We start from the raw sequence: 24,470 nt of genomic DNA on the forward strand, positions 1-24,470 counted from the left end.
GAGAGAGAAAAGAAAGATTTCATTGGTGTTTGAAGTAATATTGTAGCTACTTTTGAATTATACAGTTCTGTGTTCTTGAATTCTTTTTTTTTTTTTTTTAATTTTGATTTATAGAAAGAAAGCAAGGGCAATCATTGGCTTGGGCAAAACATAGAATGTGACACAAGCAAAAAAGTTTTCTAGTTCCAGATAAACAACAGCTACCACAACACTACTGAATCTTCTACTCTATGCTTTGCTGTGTGGACATAGAACTTGTGACTTTTGGGGGAAAGGTTCAATGCCTTCCTTGTACAGTGTTTTAACTCCATTGTGTCTAGCCATTGTAGGTGCTCTTTAAATGTTTGTGGAATGAATGAATAAATAAATTGACAGCAAAAACTACAATGGAGCCTCAATGAGATTCAGTCTTTGAAGTGTTTATAGTCAATGGAGGAAACAGGTAAACCGTGCATAAAATATATAAGAATGCAAACACAAAACAGAAAAATATAGGAATAATTAATAATGGAAGGTAGACATAAAGACCAAGAAAAAATAAGTTTTTAGTGATTAGTGTGAGTAAAGTATTCCTGACAAATGCTAACTGGAATATGTATTGTAGAGAAGGTAGGTTCTGAGACATTAAGGTGGATGGCAAAATTCTAAGTATCTACATTCGTTTTGGTCATCCATTTTAGCTCATATCTCAATAAAATACTAGATTCTGTAACATTTGCACAGAGAAAGAGGCCCACTGGAATCAAAGAAATGTTTGCTTGTGTGAGAACTGTACAGAGAGCTGGAATACCAATGAAACATAGGATATGGTTTTATTAGTGGTAATGCCTTGCCTGCTTCAACACTAGACTCTTAAAAAGAAAATAAAGCCTCACTTTATAAACTGAGACTTTAAAAAATGTTTATTCTTAAAATCGAAGCTTGCTTGGCTTTATATTAAAATTAGGAAGAGTGAAGGTTTAGTGATTTTAAGGAAATAGTGATATCACAGGGAAAGAGGACAGGGCGCTAAGAAATACCAAACCCTGCATTCTACCAGACACCCTGGCTACTCATGAGTGTAGAGAATAAAGTGAAGCAAAGGAAGATTTTATTGCAAAGCATCAGAGCCCATTGTGGAACACTGGCATGCTGGATGGACTTTGGACACCTCGTTGGCTTATGTGGGCCTCCATAGCCCCTGTCAAGAGGAGGCAGGAAAACTTGCTTTATTCTTATCCCTTTGTAAAGCCAATCTTTGAAGTACTACTTCTGTGACCAAGAGGCTGTGCTTTCTCTCTCCCAAAAGAGATTGAGGACAAGAGCCATCCGTTTGTGACCCTCGACAGTACAAGTTCATGGTCAGCAAAATGTCCTAGACCTGATCAATATCAATAAAAACCACATATTATTCTAAGCAATTTTATTGTCTCACTTAATCCTCATAACAATCCCCTGAGGTAGCTTCTATTATTAAGCCCATTTTACAAATGAGGCCAAGAATGGTGAAGTGCCTGATATCACACAGAGCTGAGGTTCAAACCCAGGCAGCCTGGTTCCAGTGCCTGCAAAAGCATTATTGCCGTGGTGTGGGTTATGACTCTTATGCTTAATAACTGGCTGATTTTTCACTCTGCCAGTTCCTTCCATAAGAAGATCTAGATTTTTATTCCTCACTGTAGAATTGTGATCGACAGCCTGGATCCAATAGATTTATTGTGGGCAAAAAAGACTCTCAAAATTGAACTGAATATTCAAGATATTCTGTCTCCCATTTTCACTTCTTTTGCTTGAAATGAAGAGCATTTGTACCTGTGAGGACTGTTGGCATGGCTACATTTCTGGAAGGGATTTTCATATTTTTAGAGCATCAGTGAGTTATCTGAGACTCCAAGTTTAAAGATTCCTCCGGAATATAAAAAACTACGCCATATTGCTACTACATTTACCAAAAGTCAATAGAATGACTTAAACATCCTCCTGACCTAGAGTATGGCAAATGGAGTGGGCCTTTGCTTCTCTTTAACATACCTATTTACCTTGGTTTAAGATTTGTCTTGAGCCTCTCCCAGACCTCATTATTATAAAAGTTCTTAGGAATATTCACTGTGAAGGAAAGCAGATATTTCTCTCTTGGTTTTAAAGTAATACCTTTTTGTGATACCAACTCCTTCAGCAACTCCACCACTCACACACACACACGCACACACACACACACACACACACACACACACACACATTGTTAAAGGCAAATGTGGAGCGAGATAATATAACTAATCAATTAAGAGTGCCTACTAGGTAAAAGTTGTTTTAATAACGTCACTCACTTGTAGCAAAGTTGATAAGATTTATCTAACGGAGCACAGGGCTCAGAGGTCACCAAGCATGGAGAAGGTAGGATTGAAAGCAAGAAAGTGCTAAACATAGACTGAGAATTGAAGATATATTTTCTCACTTAAAAATGGTTATAATTTTGTTTGGTAGGAGGAACAGTGAGGTCTGGGATGGCTGGGAGCCAGAATTGCTTTAAACTTGCAAAGGTGAGGCTAGAAATCAAGGGAGGCCCAAGAGCCGATTATTGGAGGGGGCAGTTGCGACTGTCAGAAAGTGACGAGGTAGAAGCTGGAAGAGATCTGTAGTATCTGGAGGAACTTGGGTCACTGGAGGAGTAATTTAGCTCTTCAGGGAACACCAGAAAGATACAGCATGTGAGACTCAGGCCATCGGGGGAGAGTCAGAAGGCTGAAATGGGACAAAACTATTTATCAGTTTCCCCAGAGTTCTTTTTATTTTTCTTTCTCAGCAAAAGTCCTGGTCTTTGAATCCAGAGCAGGGCCAAATCTAGAGGAGAAAACCAAGACTGAATTTAAATAAGATGGAACATGGGCAGCTGGAACTGCATGTTGGCGCCCGCCTTGGGTAAAGGGTTCTCTATCTTAGCCAGTGGGTCATGGAAGAAAACTCTTGTAATGAATTTCTGTCAGTGCATCAGTTTCCTACATTTCCTGTGAAAAATGTTCACTTTGTGTTAATATGGAACAATCATGTATAATCATAGAACAATCATTCCAATGCAAATCTGTATCTTCTGCGTCCATTTCTCTGCGTGCTTTTCATTTGATTTTAATAAAGCAAGTTTTAACTTATGAGTGCTTTAAAATAATCTTGTCATAAGTAGATTTTACTAAACGACACATAGTTTTGTATTTTTGTTATACTTGCATTACTGTAGGTTAAATTTTCTTATTGCAAGTTACTTGCGATAATCCTTAGAAAAATTAAATGTAGTTAAGAAAGAAAATACGAACATGCATTATATAGAATACATGTCATCTTGCCTATTCGCTGTTATAAAATGTGTGCTTCTCTGTGTGTGTGTGCATATAATACACATTTCATTGGCAATTTATGCTCTAAATATCAGCTAGTAGTTGGTGCAATGAGAACTCAATCAATATTTAGTCAGAAAAGATGCTGAGAATAAAGACTAATTTGGAGTAGAAGTCACCAACTACTAAACTATATGATTCATGTAGATAGGCAAATTTAATCTGATGTCAATATGTAAATTAGATTAGACCTCTTTCTAATAGACATTAGAAGTATTAGGATAGATATTTCTAGCAAAAAAGGCCCCCAAACAAGATGTCTGGGAAAATGTATTAATACTGTTATAAACTTCAAATGTGAACTTACCTACTCTCTATCTCAATAGACTCTTAAATAGTTAAGTAGTTGATTGATTTAGGATCACATAGGAAGTCAACTACAATTTCGAAATATAGCTAGAATACTCTCCTATGAAATGATTTAAATATATATATTTTTTTACCTCAAATAAATGGATATCATAATTTCCACTCTCACAAGCGGAGCACTGCAAGTGCCGTTATTTCTGAAGCTTTCACTAGTGAAACATATGTAGAGAAGAAATACAAGCTATTGAAAGAAATAAAAGCCCTTCATGGAAAAAAAATATTCAATCTAGTATCTAAGACAGCAAACTCTCAAAAACAGTGAAGTTGTACTTCCAGTAGCTTAAAATGAAGTTGAGTTGTATTATTGGGAAGCGGGGAGGGGCCGGAATCTGATTCAGAAACCAAATACATATTTGTTATGGGTTTGGCAATACCTCCAGGATAGCTTTCACAAAAGCGAGTTCTGCAAAACACCATTTCTGTGATATACTTCACAAAAATAGCATTCTAGAGTAAAATAAGTTTTGAAGAAAACTGTATGCCATTTTTTTCTTTTTGAATATTCGCAATGTACAATAGCATAATAAAGGCTCTGACAAGTCCTACAGAAAGTATCTTTGCTTATCTTGTGTGACTCATATGTTCTTTAACTTACTTGAATGTTGTAGATTTTCCTGAATGACAACAAGGAACATATATTAGGAAATGTTGCTCTAGTTGCTTTGCTAAGGACAGCTAAATAAGTCTGAAAACATCATGAATTTTATACTTCTATGCCCGCCCTGGCTTTGGAAATCTGTAGCAGCTAACTCAAAGAGGTCAGATTGTGGTCATTCTTGGCAGGTTCCACCCCTCTGGTGGAGCTTAGATTTCATTAGGCCTTAGACTCCATGACATTGCTGTAAATTTTTAGCTACAATTTAACCTGTTTTCAGCAAAGAAGTGACAGAAATTCTCCATCTATGACAACAAAAACCAAAGGCAAAAGAACACATCTGAAGGAAAAGGGTGAGAGCTAAGACATGGCTGAGAGATTAACGTACAGTGAATTGATGGATGGGTAAGAAGGTGCAAAAACATTCAGAGCTTGGATCAATATTTTAAAATTCTTCTACATGTTTGTTTACTCACCATTAATTTACTCCTCAGAAATCCTTAGAGCAAAGATACCTGATTCTAAGTAACATGAAGAGCTCAAAGTTTAGTGCCTGTGAATGTTTGACTAAAAGGAAAAAGACCCCAAAGCACGACTCTTGAAAAAGGCTATTTATTAATACTGCTTAGTTTAAAATAGCCTGACAAAATAATTATAATTTTATGAATTTGTTCATGAAATAGCACTTGATATATGTTCATCGTAAAAGGAATTCTTATACCAGTAAATAAAATTTAAGTTTATAAAATCTTGAAGTGGGTAAGAATTCATTTTTCTGGCAAGAGCTTAAAAGGGTGATATATAGTTTACAGCATAAAAAGGAGAGGAAATGCCAGAGCTACTTTTTGTCAGGCCCAAATGGAAGGAGCAATGATCCATCAATTTAAGATTATTTTAGAAACAATCTATAATCCAATGCTACAGATGTTGGACCTCAGACAAAAAAATCCTCGCAGCCTTATGCTGGGTAAGTTTTTCCAAGAGTGAGCTGAATTGCTAACTCAAAGAAATTTCTTAGTTGTTTCAAATCACAGCCAAATGACTCAAACTGAAAGAGAGCTTTAGTATAAAACTCAAAATTAATGCTGAATTAAGAAGACCAAAGCATTTAATAATAGTCCAGCTCTAAACAAATATACGGATGCAAGCTTCCTTTTAAGTTTGTGCTTTGCTGTTACCATAGTGACTTGCAAAGGAAGTTGAAAGCCACATAATTGCCTGCAGGACAACTCTCAAGTTATTGGAAGTGTATGAAAAGTGTTCCCTCCCCTATCTCTGTAATGCTGTGATTTTCCAACACACATACCTTTAAGGTGGTTTAACTTGAATGGACAAAGTGTGGTGGTAATGTACTCTTGCCATCAGGTCACACCTGGCTTGCAAAATACAGCCCAGCCACTGTATGTGAAATGTTAATTGTGACTTTGACCGCTTAAGTGAAAGAGGCTGTTAAAAATAGAATAAATTTTCAATGTGCTCAACTTCTGTTTCCTATGTGCTATAGCTACTTTGGGGGAAATTCATGCTAACCATATGCTTGCCTACCTTCAATTTGCACAAACTATACTGCTGTCTACTCTGAACTTTTTTTTTTCTTTTTAAAATAAGATTGGGGACTTAGCAGAAATTCCACTTTCTCCCTTAAAGTCATGGCTGTATGTCAGAAAAGATTTTCAAATATTGCAAAAGCAGAACATTCACCAATGCGTTTGTATTTAATACTAATGTGTTTCAAGGTGGTCATTCACTGATAATTGAGCCATTTGTATATGTTAATTTATAAATCAACTGGTGTAAATAATTGTAAAGTCTTTCATTTTACATCTAAATATCACATAATTATTATTTTCTAAAGCAAGTTAACAATTATCCTCCTAAATGGAAATTATTGCTATATTGACACTTTTGCTTTTAAATAATCTTTAAAGCCTTGAGTATTTGATTCTCTCAAAGCACATTGTAGAAAAAGAGTTTTCTATGGCATTTGTATATTCACAGCTGACATGGCCTTATTCTTTGCACTTATTAAATAATCTCCTTGCCCTGATTTCAGTGCTGAAGATTGAAACATTTTCAATTATTCACTTTATTCATATTTTCATTGATTGGACATTATAGTGCAATTCTAACTATCTTTTAAAGTAATATTCATAATATCTAATGTTAGAAGGACTGATAAAGTGAAAAGAGTGAATAGCCATAGGCTTCAACATGACTTATTTCTGGTTGAAATATGTATTCTATAGTGTGACAACAACCATAGATAAAATGAGCTATCATAACCAAATTCTTTACATAAGTATTATCAAAAAGGAACAATGAGTTATTGCTACTTGTTGAACATTATGTGCTATCACTGGACTTCAAATATATCAGTTTTCAAAGACAGATTTTAAAATCAGCTTTAATTTCTTTTTTATGATTATCAAGTAAAACATTGAATTAAAGTTTAGGAAAGTATAATAAAGAAAAAAATTGACCAGTAACCATAAATAGTAACTCAGTGTAACCATTATTTATTTACGAAAACCTATTGAGTACCTACTTGGTGCTCTATACTGTTCTGGGTGTTGGAGGCAGTGTAATGAGCAAAGTAGACAAAGTCCATGCACGTATAAAACATATAATCTAGCAGGAGAACCAGACAACGAACAACACACTAATGATGTATAATGTGATTTTAGGCACTGAAATACAGCAAGAAAAACTAAGAAAATGAGAAGTAGTCATTTTTCCATTGACCTGGGGACCTTTTAAAAAAATTCTAATGTCCTCAAATCCCCAGACATTTTTGTTTACTTAGGATGAGTGAGGCTTGGCTGGCTGCAGATAATATAGCCCGCTAGGTAATTCTCATGAGCAGAGAGTGGTGGGAAGTGCTACACATAGCCGACAAGGCACTCAGGAAGCCCTTCTAAGGTAATGACACTTGGGCAGAGAGACCTGCTTAGGCACACACACCTGAGGGAGAACTCCAGGTGGGGAAGAGTAGGTAGAAAGCCCCAGTGGTGAGGCTGTATGTACTTCGTGGATTTAGGAATAGAGAGGAGGATATTGTGGCTGAAGCCTGGGGACTGAGGTGAAGGAGGTAGGAAATACTGTGGGGAGACTTATGGAACTTGGTATGGATTTGTGATTTAATTCTAAGGATGATGAAAATCCATTCTCTGGTTTTGAGCAGGAGAACGACACTGCCCAGCATTTAGGTGATATAAATGTATAAATAAATAATTTACTTACATACTTATTTGAGAGAATCCTTTCTATATAACTACATATCCAGCATTTTTCACTTCTATCTTATATATGTAATATTATTTACTCATTACCTTATATGGGACATAATGGGTTGTGTGCTATGATTTCTTAGTTTGAGTGAAATTGATATAAAAAAAACTTTCCATGTATTCTTCCCCCACATTTTGGAATATTTCTTTAGGCAATGGTTCATAACCTGGGGCAAATTTTGCCCTCCCCTCTCCTCACCACCTCTCTCCATGAGGTATTTGGCAATTGCTGCAAATATTTTTGATCGTCACCACTGGGTGGGCTTGGGAGTCGCTACTGGCATCTAGTGGGTAGAAGCAAAGGATGCTGCTAAATGTTCTGTGATACACAGGACAGCACCCCCACAATGAAGAATTATCCAGCCCAATATGCCAATAGTACTGCTGTTGAGAAACCCTGAGTAAAATAGTAGAAATGTAACAACTAGATAAATGGTTCTCAAACTTTACTGTTCATGAGAATAATTCGGAAGCCATGTTGAAACAAATTGCTGGATTGCAACTCCAGATTTCTGATTCAGCAAATCTGGGGAGGTATCTGAGAATGTGCGTTCCTTGCAAGTTCCCAGGTGATAATACTGCTGGTCCAGAGATCACAGTTTGAGAACTCACACTAGATCATTAAGTTATGTTTCTCCTTTTCTTAAAATATGATATGAGATGTTAGCATATTCTACTGCATGTAACATGTATTCCTTTTATCATTATTATCATTTGGCATTATTCTTTTAAAAACAATTGCCAATTAGATAGATAAAAAATGACCTGTCCTTTGAATTTAGGATTCTTTGAGTTTAGGCAATAGGGAAAAGTAAAAAAAAGAAAAAAAAATCCTAAAAACCAGTTATGTGGATTTTCTCTTCTGTGAATAGTATTCATATCTTCTGCCCCTTTCCTATTGAGAGCTTATCATTGTTTGTTTAATCCATCTTATTTATTTTGTATAATAAAACTAATACATAGTTTGAAAAAAATGTACTAATCAGGAGGATATAGAGCAGAAAAGTAAAATCCTTCCCTGTTTCCTATTCAAACTCTTTCATGATAACTATAATTAACAGATGGGTGTTCCTTCTGGATGTTTTTCTATCTATCCATCTACCTATCTTCTTATATATATTTTTTTCTTTTAAAAAAATGAGATAAAAAGTATATAAAATGCTACAATTTGCTTTTTAACCCCCTTAAATATATATCATGGGCATCTTTCCAAGTCAGTATATATAAAAATATCTCATTCTTTTAAAAAAAGTTGTTACATCTCATAGTATGGAAATACCTTAGTTTACTTAACCATTCCCCTACCAGTAGAGTTTTAGGTTGCTTCTAATTATTTGCTATTACAGATAATGCTACAATGAATATCCTTCTATATGCAGATTTTTGAGTTTTTTATGTAGGAAAAAATATATTTCTTTATTTTTGTTCTACTTATATTCTCCCAATTCTATTGTTCCTTAATTTTATTTATTTAAACTTTTATGTGGTCATATCTAGCATTATTCCTTTTGGAATTTTTTCCATTGTTTTTGTTATTATAAAATTCATCCATTTAAAGACATCAGGTGAATATCATTTATATTTTCTCCTAGTTTTTTTTAAATGATTTCATTTTCATATACTCTAATTCATCTTAAATATACTTTATTGTGTGAAATGTGATGGTAATCCAAATTAATTTTCCCCCAAAGCTAGCTAATTTCCCCAATAACATTTGTTGACCAAATCGCTCGTTCTCCATTAATTTGTGATGCTACGTTTTGTTCAGTTTCCTATACTAACAGATACACACACCCGGTACATTCTACTCTGCTGATAATTCTGTGTGCATTCTAAATTAATACTTTGCTGTGTAAATCACTGTAACTTTATTATATATTAGTAATATTTCTTCTCCCATTTTTTTTTCTTTTTCAGGCATGAAAGAAAATTTTCTGATGAATTTTTTTCAGATGAACAAACTGAACCTAAAGAAATTGAATAATATAATCAAAGCCATGTAGTAAGTAGCAGCACCTAGATTAATAAGCAGATCTTTATTATTCTGGGATATAGATATTTTTTCACTGAATAACTATGATTCAAGAATTTTCAATTTGATATTGAGGGCTTCCTAATTGTGAGGCCTGAATACTAGAAAAAGATGTGAGTCAGAGTCATAAAGAAGTCTTAGGTGACATTTTAATCTTTTAACCACCTAATTCACATCCAAGGATATATTTACAAAGATGAGAAGGGTGTTCAGGTGGAAGAAAACCCAAATTAATACCTATTACTTTTTTCTCCAGATTCACACAGTATTTCAAACCTCTGAAAACATTTATTTCTCGTTGTGAATGGAACTGCACTCTCGGTGAGATAAACTGAGAACCTGAGCTATATTTTCTCTTAGGCATTGTCTCTCAAGCTTTAGAACGGTTTTAGCTGTTCACATTTGACCATGTCAGCAGTAAAAGAAGTCTTAATTTTTATTCCCTGCGCTCTGCTGTTTTACCAGTACCACTTATAACATCACCATCCTTGGAAGACTTGTCCTGAATTTAGGGGAGAAAGATTAGAAACTATATTACATGTTGAGAGTATTCTTAGAAAGGAAAACAAATAAATAAAATTGTCATTATTCTACCCAGAATTTGTTCAATCAGGCATTTAAAAAAACTAGTATGTACTAGTAACATTTTATACAGAATATTGGGGTTTGTGCATGGATCAGCATTAATTAGGCCAAGTAGAATACAGATTATTCTAATTGTGAGGTATTAGTGAAAATATAAGACTTAAATATTTGCCTTATGATGTTAGATAAAACTAAAAGGAACACTATCAATATGCAACTTCCCTTTCATTTTTCTTTTTCACGTAGGTGAAGAGAATAGCTATTTCACTTCTCACTAGGGCCACCTAGTTACAGTAGTTACTTGAAAACTATCTCTGTTTCAAAGGTTCCAGAACAGTCAAAAGAGAATCAGTTGCAATTTGGGTATCTTCATTCAGTTGTCCCCGTTTAATCTTACTTTCCAAGGAAAATTAAGTTTTAGATGCTTTGTACAGTGACTTGACTTTAAGAGAGACACGGCGTAAATGGAGAGCACCAAGGCGAATGTGCCTGGCAGAGTGATACATTCTCAGTGGTAGAGCAAAGGACCGAAGGAGTTTGATTTGGAAAAAAGAATAGTTAGGAAAGCCATGATGACTGAATGCAAAAAGCCATGATGTGGAACAAAAAGTCACCTGTCCTCTTGTAAATCTAGTTCCTGGAAATGGCCCAGAGACCAATTTCAGCTCCGTATGAAGAATTAGATTTGTGAAAATAGACTAGGATGCTTCAAAAGATTCATATAATTTATAGAAAGTTTAGAAAATTCAGACAAGTCAAAATAGAAAATAAAAATCCCTCATAATCCCATCAGTTAGATATTACTATTTGGTTGGTATAGATTTTTCCATATGCATACTGGAAAGGCATTAGGAGCATCTATCAAGGTTATTAAATATTCTGTATATTAAAAGGCCATAAGTTCCCCAATAGGAGGTATTCAGAGATGCCCAAGATACTTGTATTGGATGGCAAGTTGAGTGACGTTTAAAATGTGATTTGGGCTCCCAGATTAATGATGAAAGAATGGACAAACTATCATTCGAGATGAAGTAGGATGATGTATAATAACTAATGTTTCTTCTTTACACTTCCTTGTACCTCTTACCTTTCAGTCAACAGCATTTTTTGACCTCAGTGGAGGGATGATATGGCAGAAAAGCAGAGAAAATGCTTGGATTTTTGCAAGCTAGGGCATTTGAATTGCAAAGGACTGTACCTCCGAGTTTCAAAAGTATTAGTCCAAGGACTCAGAGTTGCAGCTGTGGCCTAACCAATAGATCTAACCAATTGGAAGGTAGATGAAGAGGCTGCTGCCGGAAAAGAAAGATTTTCTGGATTGGGAGAAAGAGAGTTAGGGAGAAGAGAGCTGAGACTTTGATGAAGTCCCATGGAAGTGATGAATCCCAAGCCCTTCCTACCCCAGTTTCCTGGGGATATAGGCTGATAGAAGGTTTGAAGATCTGAGATCAGACAGATCCTTATTTGTCTCTTTGGGGAAAACCTGGGGATAGCAAGATTCCAGAGTTCCTTATGTTCAACATATCAGGGATAGTTAAATAGAAATTACTGCATGGTATACTGAGGCAAAGGTAACATTAGGATAGCTTCACAAAGTTCTGTGTGAACAATGACTGAAAGCTATACCTGGGATCGGAAGTTGAGGATGATGACAGAAAACCGGAAGGGAATGAAGACCAGCCTGGGTAGGTGACATAAGCCAGACACGTTCTACTATGCTTATCTGCTTTATTATCTTTCTTCTTTAGAATGTAAACATATTAAGCACAGGGCTTTATTTGTTTTTGTTTAATGCAGTATCCCTAGATTAAGATTAGTGTCTGGCTCACAGTAGTAGGTGCTCAATAAATATTTATTACATACTATATAAATAAATGCTCTCTCTGCCCAGCCCAGCCCAAATGCTTGGGTCATATGTAATCTTCCAGAACTAGAAATGGGACAGGAAAATGTCTAGAAGACACTCTGAATTGACTAGATTGAAATCATTTAGAATGGGGCCTTGACAGAGAAATTAGTTTTGATTATGGCACAATAATTACATTTCTCGCACTCCTGAATTTCATACCTACTTCGAGATAATAAGAACACGAATAAAGAGATGAAGAGAGCTAATATTTCTTAAGAGCTTGCCAGAGGTCTGTAATCGTGCAGGGTGTCTTTCTTTCTCATGTACTATCTGACGAGTTTCCAACATTTACACAGTTTGAACAAAATTGGTGAGAGGAGTTTAGAATAGAATGCAATTTTTACCTGGTTTATACTATGGATGGTTGAAGTTAAAGAAAATGACACCATTTTTCTTGGTCATCTAAAATCTGACCATCAAATTCTGTTTTAGGTAAAACGCTTAATTTATCTGCAGAAACACAAACCCTTCAAAATGTATATATGTTTCGCTTAAGGACAGAAACTATTCATTTTGCTTTTACACATATAAATTTATAATCTATATTGTGGTGAAGGAATACATTGTGCCAGTTTCTGCATATGTCCTTGTACATATGGAAGTTGGTCTAAATCATGATTCCATTGTCCAATGCACATATGTATTTATCTGTTGTAATAAATTATATGGGAGGGAAGAAATGTCTCATTTTTTAAGAGATCATTTCAAGAACTATATTGGGCTTTATAAAAAGGTCTATCCTAGTCTCCAGGCTGATAAGAGACCATTCTTATAATTAATAATTTGGTAATGATGGTGGCTACTTTGGACACAGAGATGGACCACTCGGACTCTCTTTCAAGTAAGAATTTCCTGCCTAAGTGTGGGAAATGAGGTTAGCAGATGACCTCCAGCTGTTTTCTTCAAGATTTACCTCAATTACAGTATTGCAGAGAGCTACCTTGCCCAGAGGCGCTCACTGATCTATGTAACCATTCTATCCATTGTAGGACAATGGGCTGCACATACTCTGGAACTCCCTGTGAGGTTGGCTGAAGCTAAGCTGGGTCCACATCTCAGTTCAACTTCTTTCTCTGCCCAATCCTGCTCCCACCCACTCCCTTCCACAGGGGTTGATTCCTAATAAATATCCTGCATGTTAAACTCTATGTCAAGGTCTCCTTCTACAGAACTTAGTTTGTGGTTATTAGTTCCAGGAGTGGTCCAGGAAAACCAGCAAAATTTGGATTTGGAGCTGGGTCACTTGCTGGCTGGCAATGAGGAGTCTGTCAGTGGTGGGAGGCAAGTACAGTTGAGTCTTGGCACAAGGTGGCAGCCCAATTGTTAAAACTCTCACTGGTGTTAAATTGGGATATTATATCCATGAAGGAGAGAATAGTAGTTTGTGTAACATATTAGCTATTTAAAAAAATGGTAGGAAGTTGTGGATAGTAACTACAAGATCAATGAGATTGAAGGGCTATTACTAAGCACCACTGATACTCCACAAAAAAGTTGTTTGCAATTATAGGGGCCTTTACTCTGTAAATCAGGGTTGGCTGTAGAAGAGCCCATTACAGAACAAGCCTTGCTGATAGCAACGGAGATGAAAAGACAGTAAAATAATAAAGATCAGATGGTGGACTTAATTGCTAGAAGCCAAATAGATATAATTATAATAAGCAGCAGGGACAGAGGGACAGCCAAGGGGATGTAACTCACAGGGAGCTATGAAGATAGTTAATGGAACATGGCATTCCACAGGAGCACAATAAATAGGCAGCCAACAAGGATGCTATTCAGCTTATATCACTGTATTAGAATAATACATCTAGTGGTTGTTTTATAAGCTACTGCTGCTTCCTGGGCACTTGGGGCTTCTTGGGTCTAGGGACCAGAAGGAAAGGAGGAGAGTGACCATCTCTCTAGTCAGGAGTCATTAACCTAAATCAAGTGAAAGAGTTAGGGTTACTGTTACACAAATAGGGATAAGGAATAATATGTGTGGCATCCAGACAATCCACATGTGGCCTCCAAGTTCTCTGTCACTCAGTTTTTGTGGTTACTGGATAGGGCAGAAATCCTTGTCTGTGAAGATATGGTGACCAGGAACTTGGACCACTGCATTAGCTCAACCGCCATGATCAGCAGAAGTGATAATTGAAGGTGAGGGGAATCTAGAATGTATAGTGGAGGAGGGAAAAGATAAGTGTGAGTTATGGGCTCAGGCCCAGCTTTAGCTGCAGGGCTTGAGTTTGTCCTACTAAAGCTTCTTTTTCAAAGGCTTCCTTAGGAGGCCTCCTGAAGTCTTGGGAGAGCTGTTCCCCAAACATACATACAGATTAGATTAGAGTGGCACAACAGGTGGGCTGTGGTGGACATGAGATGTTCTGCCCATATTTTTCTTCAAGAACGAACTTGTTGCTCCAGCTGCAGGTGTTAGTCATCAGTCAGCCCCTGCCAGGTTTCCCCCAGTTGAAGATAGCCTCACCCCAACAGACTCTTGGAGACAACCCATGCCAATAACTGCTCACAGTGAGAGTAGAAAGGCCAAGTCATTTTGGTCCATCTGGAGACAACTATAATGAGCCATAGATGCTCCAGAGCTCCTGAGGGTTGACCAGGCTTTGTTGGGCTCACGTCATAGTGTGATTTCTCTTTCTTCTCCATCCTGCTCTACCCCTCCTTCTGTTGATGTTCGTAGGCAACTGGTGCCATGTTAAATTCAACCTGCCATGAGCTCTGGAGAATCAGAGAAGCTCTAATAGAAGGAGAACAGGTTTGTGAAAGAGGAGACTTGAAATTTAGTCCTGAGTCCAGCCCTGACCAGCTCTGTGTTTGTTAATCTTTCCCTCCCACTCCAAATTAATTTTTTATCATCAAGAAAACTGGGATAAAAAAATCATCAGATTTGTATGGACACACAAAAGACCTCAAATTGCCAAAGCCATCCTGAGAAAAAAGAATGAGGCTGGAGGCATCACTCTGTCCGATTTCAAATTATACTACAAAGTGACAGTAATCAAAACAGCATGGTATTGGCAGCAAAACAGACACACGGACCAGTGGAACAGAATCGAGAGTCCAGAAGTAAACCCATATTTATATGGGCAAATAATTTTCAACAAAAAAGCCAAAACATACAGTGGAGAAAGGAAAGCCTCTTCAATAAATGGTGCTGGGAAAACTGGAAGGACACATGCAAAAGAATGAAACTAGACTATTGTCTATCATCACACACCAAAATTAACTCCAAATGGATTAAGGACCTGAATATAAGACCTGAAACAATGAAATGCACAGAAGAAAACATAAGAACTAAACTCAAGGACCTTAAACTCAAAGAGGATTTTATGAATTTGACCTCAAAAGCAAGGGAAGTAAAAGCTAAAATAAATGAATGGGACTACACCAAACTAAAAAGCTTCTGCTCAGCAAAAGAAACTGTCAACAAGATAAAAAGACAACCATCCGAATGGGAAAATATATTTGCAAGCAATGCCTCCAATAAGGGCCTAATATCCAAAATATACAAAGAACTCATATGACTCAATAACAACAAAAGAATCAAACGATCCAATCAAAAAATGGGCAGAGAACTTGAACAGACACTTCTCCATAGAGGACATAAAAATGGCCGACAAATATATAAAAGGATGCTCAACATCGCTAGCTATTAGGGAAATGCAAATCAAAACCACAATGAGATACCATCGCACACCTGTTAGAATGGCTATAATCAACAAGACAAGTAATAACAAATGTTGGAGAGGATACAGAGAAAAAGGATACAACAGAGGATACTGCTGGTGGGACTGCAAATTGGTACAGTCACTATGGAAAACAGTATGGAGGTTCCTCAAAAAACTAAGAATTGATCTACCATATGACCCAGCAATCCTTCTACTGGGTATTTACCCCAAAGACTTGAAAACCTATATCCAAAAAGATATTTGTACATTGATGTTCCATAGCAGCATTATTCACAGTGGCCAGGACATAGAAGCAACTGAAGTGTCCTACGATAGAGGATTGGAGAAAGAAGCTGTGGTACATATATACAATGGAATATTACTTGGCCATAAGAAGAAATGAAATACTGCCATTTGCGACAACATGGATGGACCTCGAGATAACCATGCTGAGCGAAATAAGCCAGACAGAAAAAGTTGAAAATCGCATGATATCACATATATGGGATATATACCTAAAAGCAACAAATGAACAGGACAGACAAACAGAGACTCATGGAGATAGACAATGGACTAGTGTTTACCAGAGGGTAGGGGGGAAGAGGGAGTGGGGAGGTAGATGGATAAAGGGGATCAAATATAGGGAGGTTGGGGGAGGGTGAAGTGGGCAAAGGGGATCAAATATATGGTAGCTGAAGGAAATTAGACTTTGGGTGGTAAACAAACAATAGAATATATAGCTGTCAAATTATAGTGTACACCTGAAAATTATATAATTGTATTAACCAATGTTACCCCAGTAAACTTAATTTTAAAAAAACTGAGATAAAACCATCATGCTTTATGTATAGTACTTTACATTTTCTAAATTTATTCTGGTCATTCTAGAGCAGAGATTCTCAGTTCTTACTGGATGTTAATATCATCTGTAAAGCATTCCAAACCATATCAAAGTTTGAGGCTAATACCCACAAAGATTCTGTTGCAACTCTCTTGCAGTGAGGTCTGGATTTGATAGAAACTCTGAGTGTTATTCTATTGTGCCAGGGGAGAGAACCACTGTTCTAGGGAGAACTTGTAACCTAGAATCGCAGAATCTTAAATTCTTCTTCCTCATGTATTGACCATGTGGTCTTAGATAACCTTATTGGTTCTCTGAGCCTTAGATTCCTTGTCCAAAAAGTGAAGTTAATGGCAAAACTGATCTCATGTGTTGTTTTGAAGGTAAAGTAAAAAATGTGTGTAAAATTTTTTCCAAATAATAGAACCATGAATTTTTACGATGTGTGATTACATTTGCTTCTGCAAATTGTTATTTTATAAATGAAGAAAGGGAGAGTAAGACTCATTAGTTTTCTGCTCTGGCTAGAGCTTTTAAAAAAGCAAAGGCATCACACAGAGATTCTTATTTAGTAGTTCAGGGTTGAGGCCCAGGTCTCTAAGTTTCTAAAAAACTTCACTGGCAAATCTGGTGTGCAACTGGGTTAAAAAACTTCTTCGTTAAATGACTTGTTTGAAAGTCACACAGCTGATTAAGTCGAATAGCCAAGACTCAAATGTAGACTTTTTCCATGCCTCTCTCATTTTTATCTGCTATTATCCATGCTGAGTTTTCATTCTTGCACGTCTTATCATAATATTATATGTTAGTCATAAAATATAATAATAGAGATAAGAGGGATTTTGAATTTAAAACATTATATAAATATAATGTGCTATGATTATTAAATATTAAAATAATGACTCTTATCCCATTAGAACTAAACCATATGATTTGTGTGCTTGTAGCAAGTGAAGGGTAAAACTCTGTAGGTAACATAAGATATTTTTAAGATTATATATGAACTAAGCATAAATTAAACGAAACGACACCAAGGCTGAAATGATGGAAGCAAGCACAAAATGAAACATTTCAGTGAATTCAAAATAGACTAATGTACTGCTACTGTACTGCTCTCTTATCTTGAACATGCTGACTTAATCTGGCACCATGAAAGAAGAGTATAGGCTAAAGACAAAGAGAAGGATAAATAGAGAAATGAAGATTATTTTAGTGTGTTCATGACCAGGTCATTCATATTTCTCATATAGCCTGGAAACAATCTCATACTTATTGGAAGATGTGACCTTTAAATATTCCTTAGTTGCAAAGAGACAAATATTATAGAAGCGGGGTATTAGCTTGAGGAGTCATCTGTCTTGCCTGCTCTTAGAATGGAGGCTGCCACAGGGGGAGTGCAAGATGAGCAAATGTATTACATATCCTTTCTATTTGCAGACTTTAGAAAGCTTTCTTTAACAGCTCTGTGATTTCTTTAACATAGCAAATCTTTAATCAGTCTAGATATGTTAAAATGTGATCTTTTACAGTGAATTGACCTGAGTTGAGTACTTGAGTTGAAATGTGTATATTTTCCCCTCAAAAGCTGACTTGTAGGGAAAAAAAAAATCAGATATTCTATGAAATACTTTGCCTTAGTGACAAGATGTTTTGGGAGAAATCATCCAAGCTTGAAATAAAATCTTTATTGAAAGTAATTCTACATTCATGCCAGTCAGATACATTGTAGGATTAGACCAGATATCCCAGGGGAAAACTACAGTATATGCACCAGGCAGAGTTGATTATTTGGACCTCCTGTCAATTCTTAACTTCCTGACAATGGCTGAAGCATTCACAGCCACTACAAGTCTGTTTTCATCTTTATTTTGAGAGAAAGTTAATACACTTTACCTTAACTATGCCAAATGTACTGGAAAATAACCCAGTAATAAGATACACCCGCCTACCAAGTAATATCTGTATGTAGAGACCATTTAGTTATGCATTTTAAGGAAACAAATACAAGCAGCAAATGACTGAAAGATATTGTGATTATTTTCTTCTGCTTGAACTTTTAAATTTTCCTGGCAAAGCCTCCTGTGTGCTATTTTAAAATCAATGTGTATACATAACCATGGAATCAAGTAAATGACTTTCATTGTAAATTCTCTTCAAATGGCAGGGCAACCTATATTATTGTTGTTGTTGTTGTTGTTATTATTATTATTATTATTATTATAGCCATTCATTTATCAATGTTATTTGATGTCAGAAAGAAAAACACAAGTGTGCCAGGTGACATTTGGTACCACTTAGAGAATCAACAATAGCTTAGGATATTATTTTTGAAAAAGTCATAGATAGGCCTTATCTGTTTTTTGTTTGTTTGTTTGTTTGTTTTGTTTGTTTGTTTTGTTTTTTGACATAATCAACACTGCAACTAAAGAAGTGAGACTAAACTTACTACACCAAATTATTTATAACATCAAATTTACGGTATTTTACTCTTAAAAAAATAAAAGAAGAAAAGGCATAATTTTGTGGGCGGTCCAGAATAGGTCACCTAGATGTACCTCTGAGAACCATGTTTCCCATCTAAGGAAGCCAGTGGTTAAAAAGCTTAAGTTAAAACAAGTTTAAAAACCTTTTTTTAAAAAAAATATTAAAAAAAGATCACGAACGTCTTTTAATAGGTGAGTGGATAAACAAACAATGGAATATTATTCAGTGATAAAAGGAATGCACTACCAAACCATGACAAAATGGGGGGAAACTTAAATGCATATTGCTAAGTGAAAAAGGCCAGTATGAAAAGTCTGCATACTGTAGGATTCCAAGTACCTGACATTCTGGAAAAGACAAAACTCTGAGGACAATAAAAAGCGAGGAGTTAGGGGAGAGGGAGGGATGACTAGGCAGAGCACAGAGGATTTTTAGAGCAGTGAGACTATTCTATATGATACTATAATGGGGAATATGTGTCATTATACATTAGTCAAAATCTATATAATATATGACATTAAGAGTGAACCTTAATGTAAACTATGGACTTCAGTTAATAATAATGTATTGATATTGGCTCATCAATTGCCAACAAATGAACCACACTAATGCATGATATTAATAATAGGGGAAACTGTGTGTGTATATGTGTGTGTGTGTGTGTCTGTCTGTGCATGTGTGTGTGTGTGTGTGTGTGTGTGTGTGTGTGTGTTAGGGGAGAGAATATATGGAATTCTGTACTTTCTGCCCTAAATATGTTTTGAAAAATACAATCTATTAATTAAAGAAGATAATGAAAGCAGATTGCATACATTCATGGTGCAGAGGTCAGTTTCCCTGCTCATCTATCCTTATGGCCACACACATTTGAATTGCTTTGCAGTCTATGTCAGTCACCATATCCAAAACCATATTTAAACCTGTCTCTACTAGAAAGCCTTTAAAAATTGTATTCTGATCATTTTGTTATTTGCTTTCTTGGCATTTAAACACTCAGATTATATTACATTGTTGTTGACATGTTTTATTTTTATCTCCAAGTTATTTCATGCACATATGCTTTATCTCTCAATTAGATTGCACAATCTTTGAGTTTAGGTGGTGCGTTACCTTCAGTTTTGCTATTTTCGTTTGCAGTAGAGTTTGGGCATTTTATACGTTTTTTTCTTAGTACAGATAGTTTTTGCTTTATAGGTTGCTGGCAGGTTAAAATTTTCCTCATCTAGATGCTTTTTTGCTCCAGTAAAAAGGGAGGTGAACTGAACAGAAATGAGGTACTCCCCAATATTTTCTATCTACAGTCAGGACAAAGCTGTCCATAAATAGTCTTCTTAGCTATTTTTCTTAAGTCCTGGAGGGAGAGCCAAGTTCATCAGCAAAGATGTTGAGTCCTTTTGCATGTCATGCCTCCTTCCCTTTCTCCTTTATCCTACCTTCTCTTTTTATTTTCTTTGAAAAAGAATTACAGAGCTTGACTGGAGAAAATAATTCAGAAGTACAACAATCTAATGTAACATTTAGGTGTATTTTTCTTTGAAAAGGGAATTTAGTAAGTGCAAGATAGCATCCTCAGATGCTCCATTTTCAAAGGTTTTATGAAGCAGTGTGAAATTATTTTAGGTTCAGGTGTCAAAAACAAAATGCAGCAGTTATGAGGTTTGTTTTTGAACAGTCTTGCTTCCTTACAGGTGATGTCTACATAATACAAATGAGAAAGAATCCGTTTCACTGACCAATGGAATTGTGTAGAGATCCGTGAGGCCTACTGACCCAGACTATCATAGGAACCTGGAGAAAATGGCGACTCATTGAGGAAGCTTTAATTTCATCAATGTACGCCAGTTTTAGTGACTAGATGGAAGATCAACTTGTACAAGGAAAAAGAAAGCCGGGTTTTCTCTCTTGGCTCCACTTTTTATTGTATGTAGGACTTTCAGGATTCATACAGCCTTCTTCAGGCTCTGCGTCCTCGTTTGGAAAATCAGACAGCTGAGCCAGAAGAATTCTCATTTCCTTGTGCTCTAAATCCTATTGTTGAACAATTTAACACCTAAAAAAAGTTTTAACCCTTTTTTCTTCCTCAAAGTTGAAATAATTTGTAGAAAAATTGACAAGCTTGGAAACACGTGGCAAGCATGGTTATCAATTGAAAAATAAGGAAAGCCTGAAATGTAAGGAGACTGTAGTAATATCTTACATATATGTATATACTTTAGATATATGTTTATGCATATTTTATATATCATATAAAAGGTATGCATGTATATCTTTATAATAAGATATAAATTTATTTATTAAAATCAAGAATGAAACAAAAAGGCAGACACTGGGAATTTTTATGGAAACAGACACGAGCCTCCTGTTCTCTTGGAAGCATAAGGGTGTGTCTGTAGTCTGCATTTTTGTTTTCATAACACATATAAAAGAATGGTGGCGATGGATCAAGAGACCCACTCTTGGCAGAGGGATGACACACAGGTTTGCTCTACCTGGCTGATGTGGCTGTCTGGTCTGTAGGGGAAGGTCCCTAAAGTTGAAGCCTCAGTGTGTAAGGGTGATATGATCAACCAATAATGTCTATATGGGATTTGGATGGAGAATGGTGGCATATGGGCCAGGAATGTGCCATTCGGTGGAAAAGTAATTTCAAAAGGAAGCAAGATACATCTATAGAAGTAATACAAGGTATTCCAGGATGAGAAAGAATCTGGAAACTTAAGAGGCAAGCTGCTGGGGGGATTTAAACCATGTAGCCTTTAAATGAGTACAGGGGAAAGAAAGGAAAATTATAGGGGAAAAAGGTATCAAAGTAGATGAATAGTAAATTTAGAAATATAATTTTCAAATATAATGATATGAAGCAGATTCAAAAAAATATATGCAGAAGAGATATATATTGGCGATCCTTTCAGATTAACACATATATAGTGCTTTATTTTTTAAAAGCAATTATATAATATTCATAATATGTATTTTTAAAACCCATGTCCCAATGGATGTACATTACTAACGCTTCTCCCATGTTTTGTTGACCTTATAATCATCAAAAAGGTCACAGTTGTATACGCCAATTGAAGAGAGAGTCCTAGAAAAAAATACAGTCTCTCAATTGTTCAAAAGATCTAATGTCAATTGTTAAGTGATAATTTTATTAAATAGTGATAATAGAGAGAGGGAAGATGAACAAGGCTGCTGAATAAAAGAAGGTCAATAGATTCTACTTATTTTATGTTTATACATTTGCACTCTTGCATGGCGCCTCATGGCAATGCCTTATCTAGGAGTTTTACTAATATGACAACACTCGAGATTTATAGAAGCTCAATTAGGTTAAACAATTTGATTCATTTCAATTGAATATATAAAAAAAAAAACTCTTGTTGAATCTGAATTCTTACTTTGCAATGAATACAAACTCACACTCATTATTACTTATGGTGCTTTTCTTTATGGATGAAGTGCTTCGCAGCCAAGTAGCGGTAGTCACCAGCTGATGACCATAAGGAAAGGCAAACACTGTCAGTAGAATAACATCCTTAGCCAAGTGTTTATGTTGGATACATATACAATACATAACTGTTCTTAACTAATGATACAAAGTTGGCCTCCCCAAGTTTCTTCTTTTGTATTATTTCTTACCACCCATGTGTTTCAGCTAGATTTTCTCAGGACCTGAGCCCCACCCTAAAAAGTAAGATCTGCTTCTTTGCAAGCTGGATTTATTCTTTCTAGCTTCCAAGTGAATATCATACATCAAATAACTGTGAGTTAGTTATAAATACAATTGCAATGATGCGACTGTTAATGCAGTCTCCAGAGGTGGTTAATTTATGTACTGAGAATATCTTAAACAATGAAATCATCTGAATAATTTGGTATTTTTTAAATGTTGTTCTTTATAATCTTTTATTATATTTTCTTTCTAAACATATTGGTTCATTACATTCTCGATGAAGTTTTTTTTTTCGTTTTTCTCTTTTTTTTTCTTCAGTCAGAGAAAACATCTAAATCTTCCTATTAAGAACTTTATTTTTTCTTCTCCTTGCTCCAGCTTTCCTTGTTTTAAATTTTCTCTAACCTATAATCTGGAATTTTCTCTTCAGTTGGCAGAAATAATGTTTTCCTGGCATTCTTCTGACCAGATATTTCCTTGATACATTGAACACCAGGCTAAAAGATCTGGCAAACTGCTGGCATGGGAGTAGTGAGGCACTGGTACATAAGGGTGAGGTGAAGTCAGCTAGATCAGACAGAAGCTGGTATGGCCCAGAACATGGCTCCAAGGGCAGAAAAAGGCTACAAGAAAAGGTTAGTACTGAGATCACAAGCAGCTGAGCAACACAGGTTGGTAAAGTAGCTTTTAAAAGGCCACAGACAAGCATGAATAATATTTGCAGGAACAACATGGCGACTGCCTAAGTTAACATGACACCACCATCAGTGGGAATATCTCTACTCACGGCCAAGCTATCTGGCCCTCCAGTAGAGGTCTCTGCCTCTACTTTTCTGAACCTTCAGTGTTATCTTCTATCTGATAAAAGAGCTAATATTTCTTCAGTCCTTGTCTTGTGCAACTCAAGTGCATTATCTTATTTTTCCTGACAATGGCTTTATGAGCTAGGTACTATTATTATTCCTATTTTAAAGATGGGAAGCTTGAGGCATAGGGTGGTTGTCTAGTTTCACAAAGAAATGGTTATGCCGAGATTTAAAGCCAAGTAATCTGAGTGCGTAATCTGAACTCTTATATTGTTATCCCTCTGTCCTTTTCATATCTCACTGGTTTCTCTGTTTGTTATTCTTTCCCTTCAGTCCTGGGTCTCTTTAGCTCCCAATGAGATAGCCCATGTTTCTATACCCAGAGTTCTGAGGCAGCCTGTCCCCCCTCCTTCCCCTAGCTCACTTAACCCCAGCCCTGGTGGGAACCCCAGGCCCCTTGCTTTCCTGGCAGGAGAATAAAGAAAGCTGGCAGGGAGAAAAATCTGTGAAGGAGAATATGAGCACAGTCGTGGTTATGGCTTTGCTGTCTGAGAACTCCTTCTGTCAGGGAGCTGCCTTGGCTTCCCACACTTGCTACGTGGACAGATGTTTTCAATTATTATCACTGACAAGCCTCCAGGCCAGGTTCCTTTCTGATTGGCTGTTACTGGATTCAGAGGGGAATAAAGGAAACTGAGGCTAGGACACAAAACACCTCAGTCATCACTTTAATCATGTTTCTCCAAAGCAACTGGTTGAGTTGGACAGTTCACCCAGAATTGGAATCCTTTTGTAAACACAGACTCAATTTTCTTTTAAACCTTTCCTTCATTCTGGTTTTAATTTTTCT

At 36.2% G+C, this 24,470-nt stretch overlaps 1 protein-coding gene across 1 annotated transcript in view; it reads right to left on the reverse strand.

The window, feature by feature from the left end:
* The window catches only part of ARHGAP15 (Rho GTPase activating protein 15), a 592,609-nt gene that overhangs the window by 388 nt on the left and 567,751 nt on the right, over nucleotides 1-24,470 (reverse strand). The window lies entirely within an intron of this gene.

This window comes from Pteropus vampyrus, unplaced genomic scaffold (genome assembly GCF_000151845.1).
Source record: "Pteropus vampyrus isolate Shadow unplaced genomic scaffold, Pvam_2.0 Scaffold17, whole genome shotgun sequence".
NCBI classification, from domain to species: domain Eukaryota; kingdom Metazoa; phylum Chordata; class Mammalia; order Chiroptera; family Pteropodidae; genus Pteropus; species Pteropus vampyrus.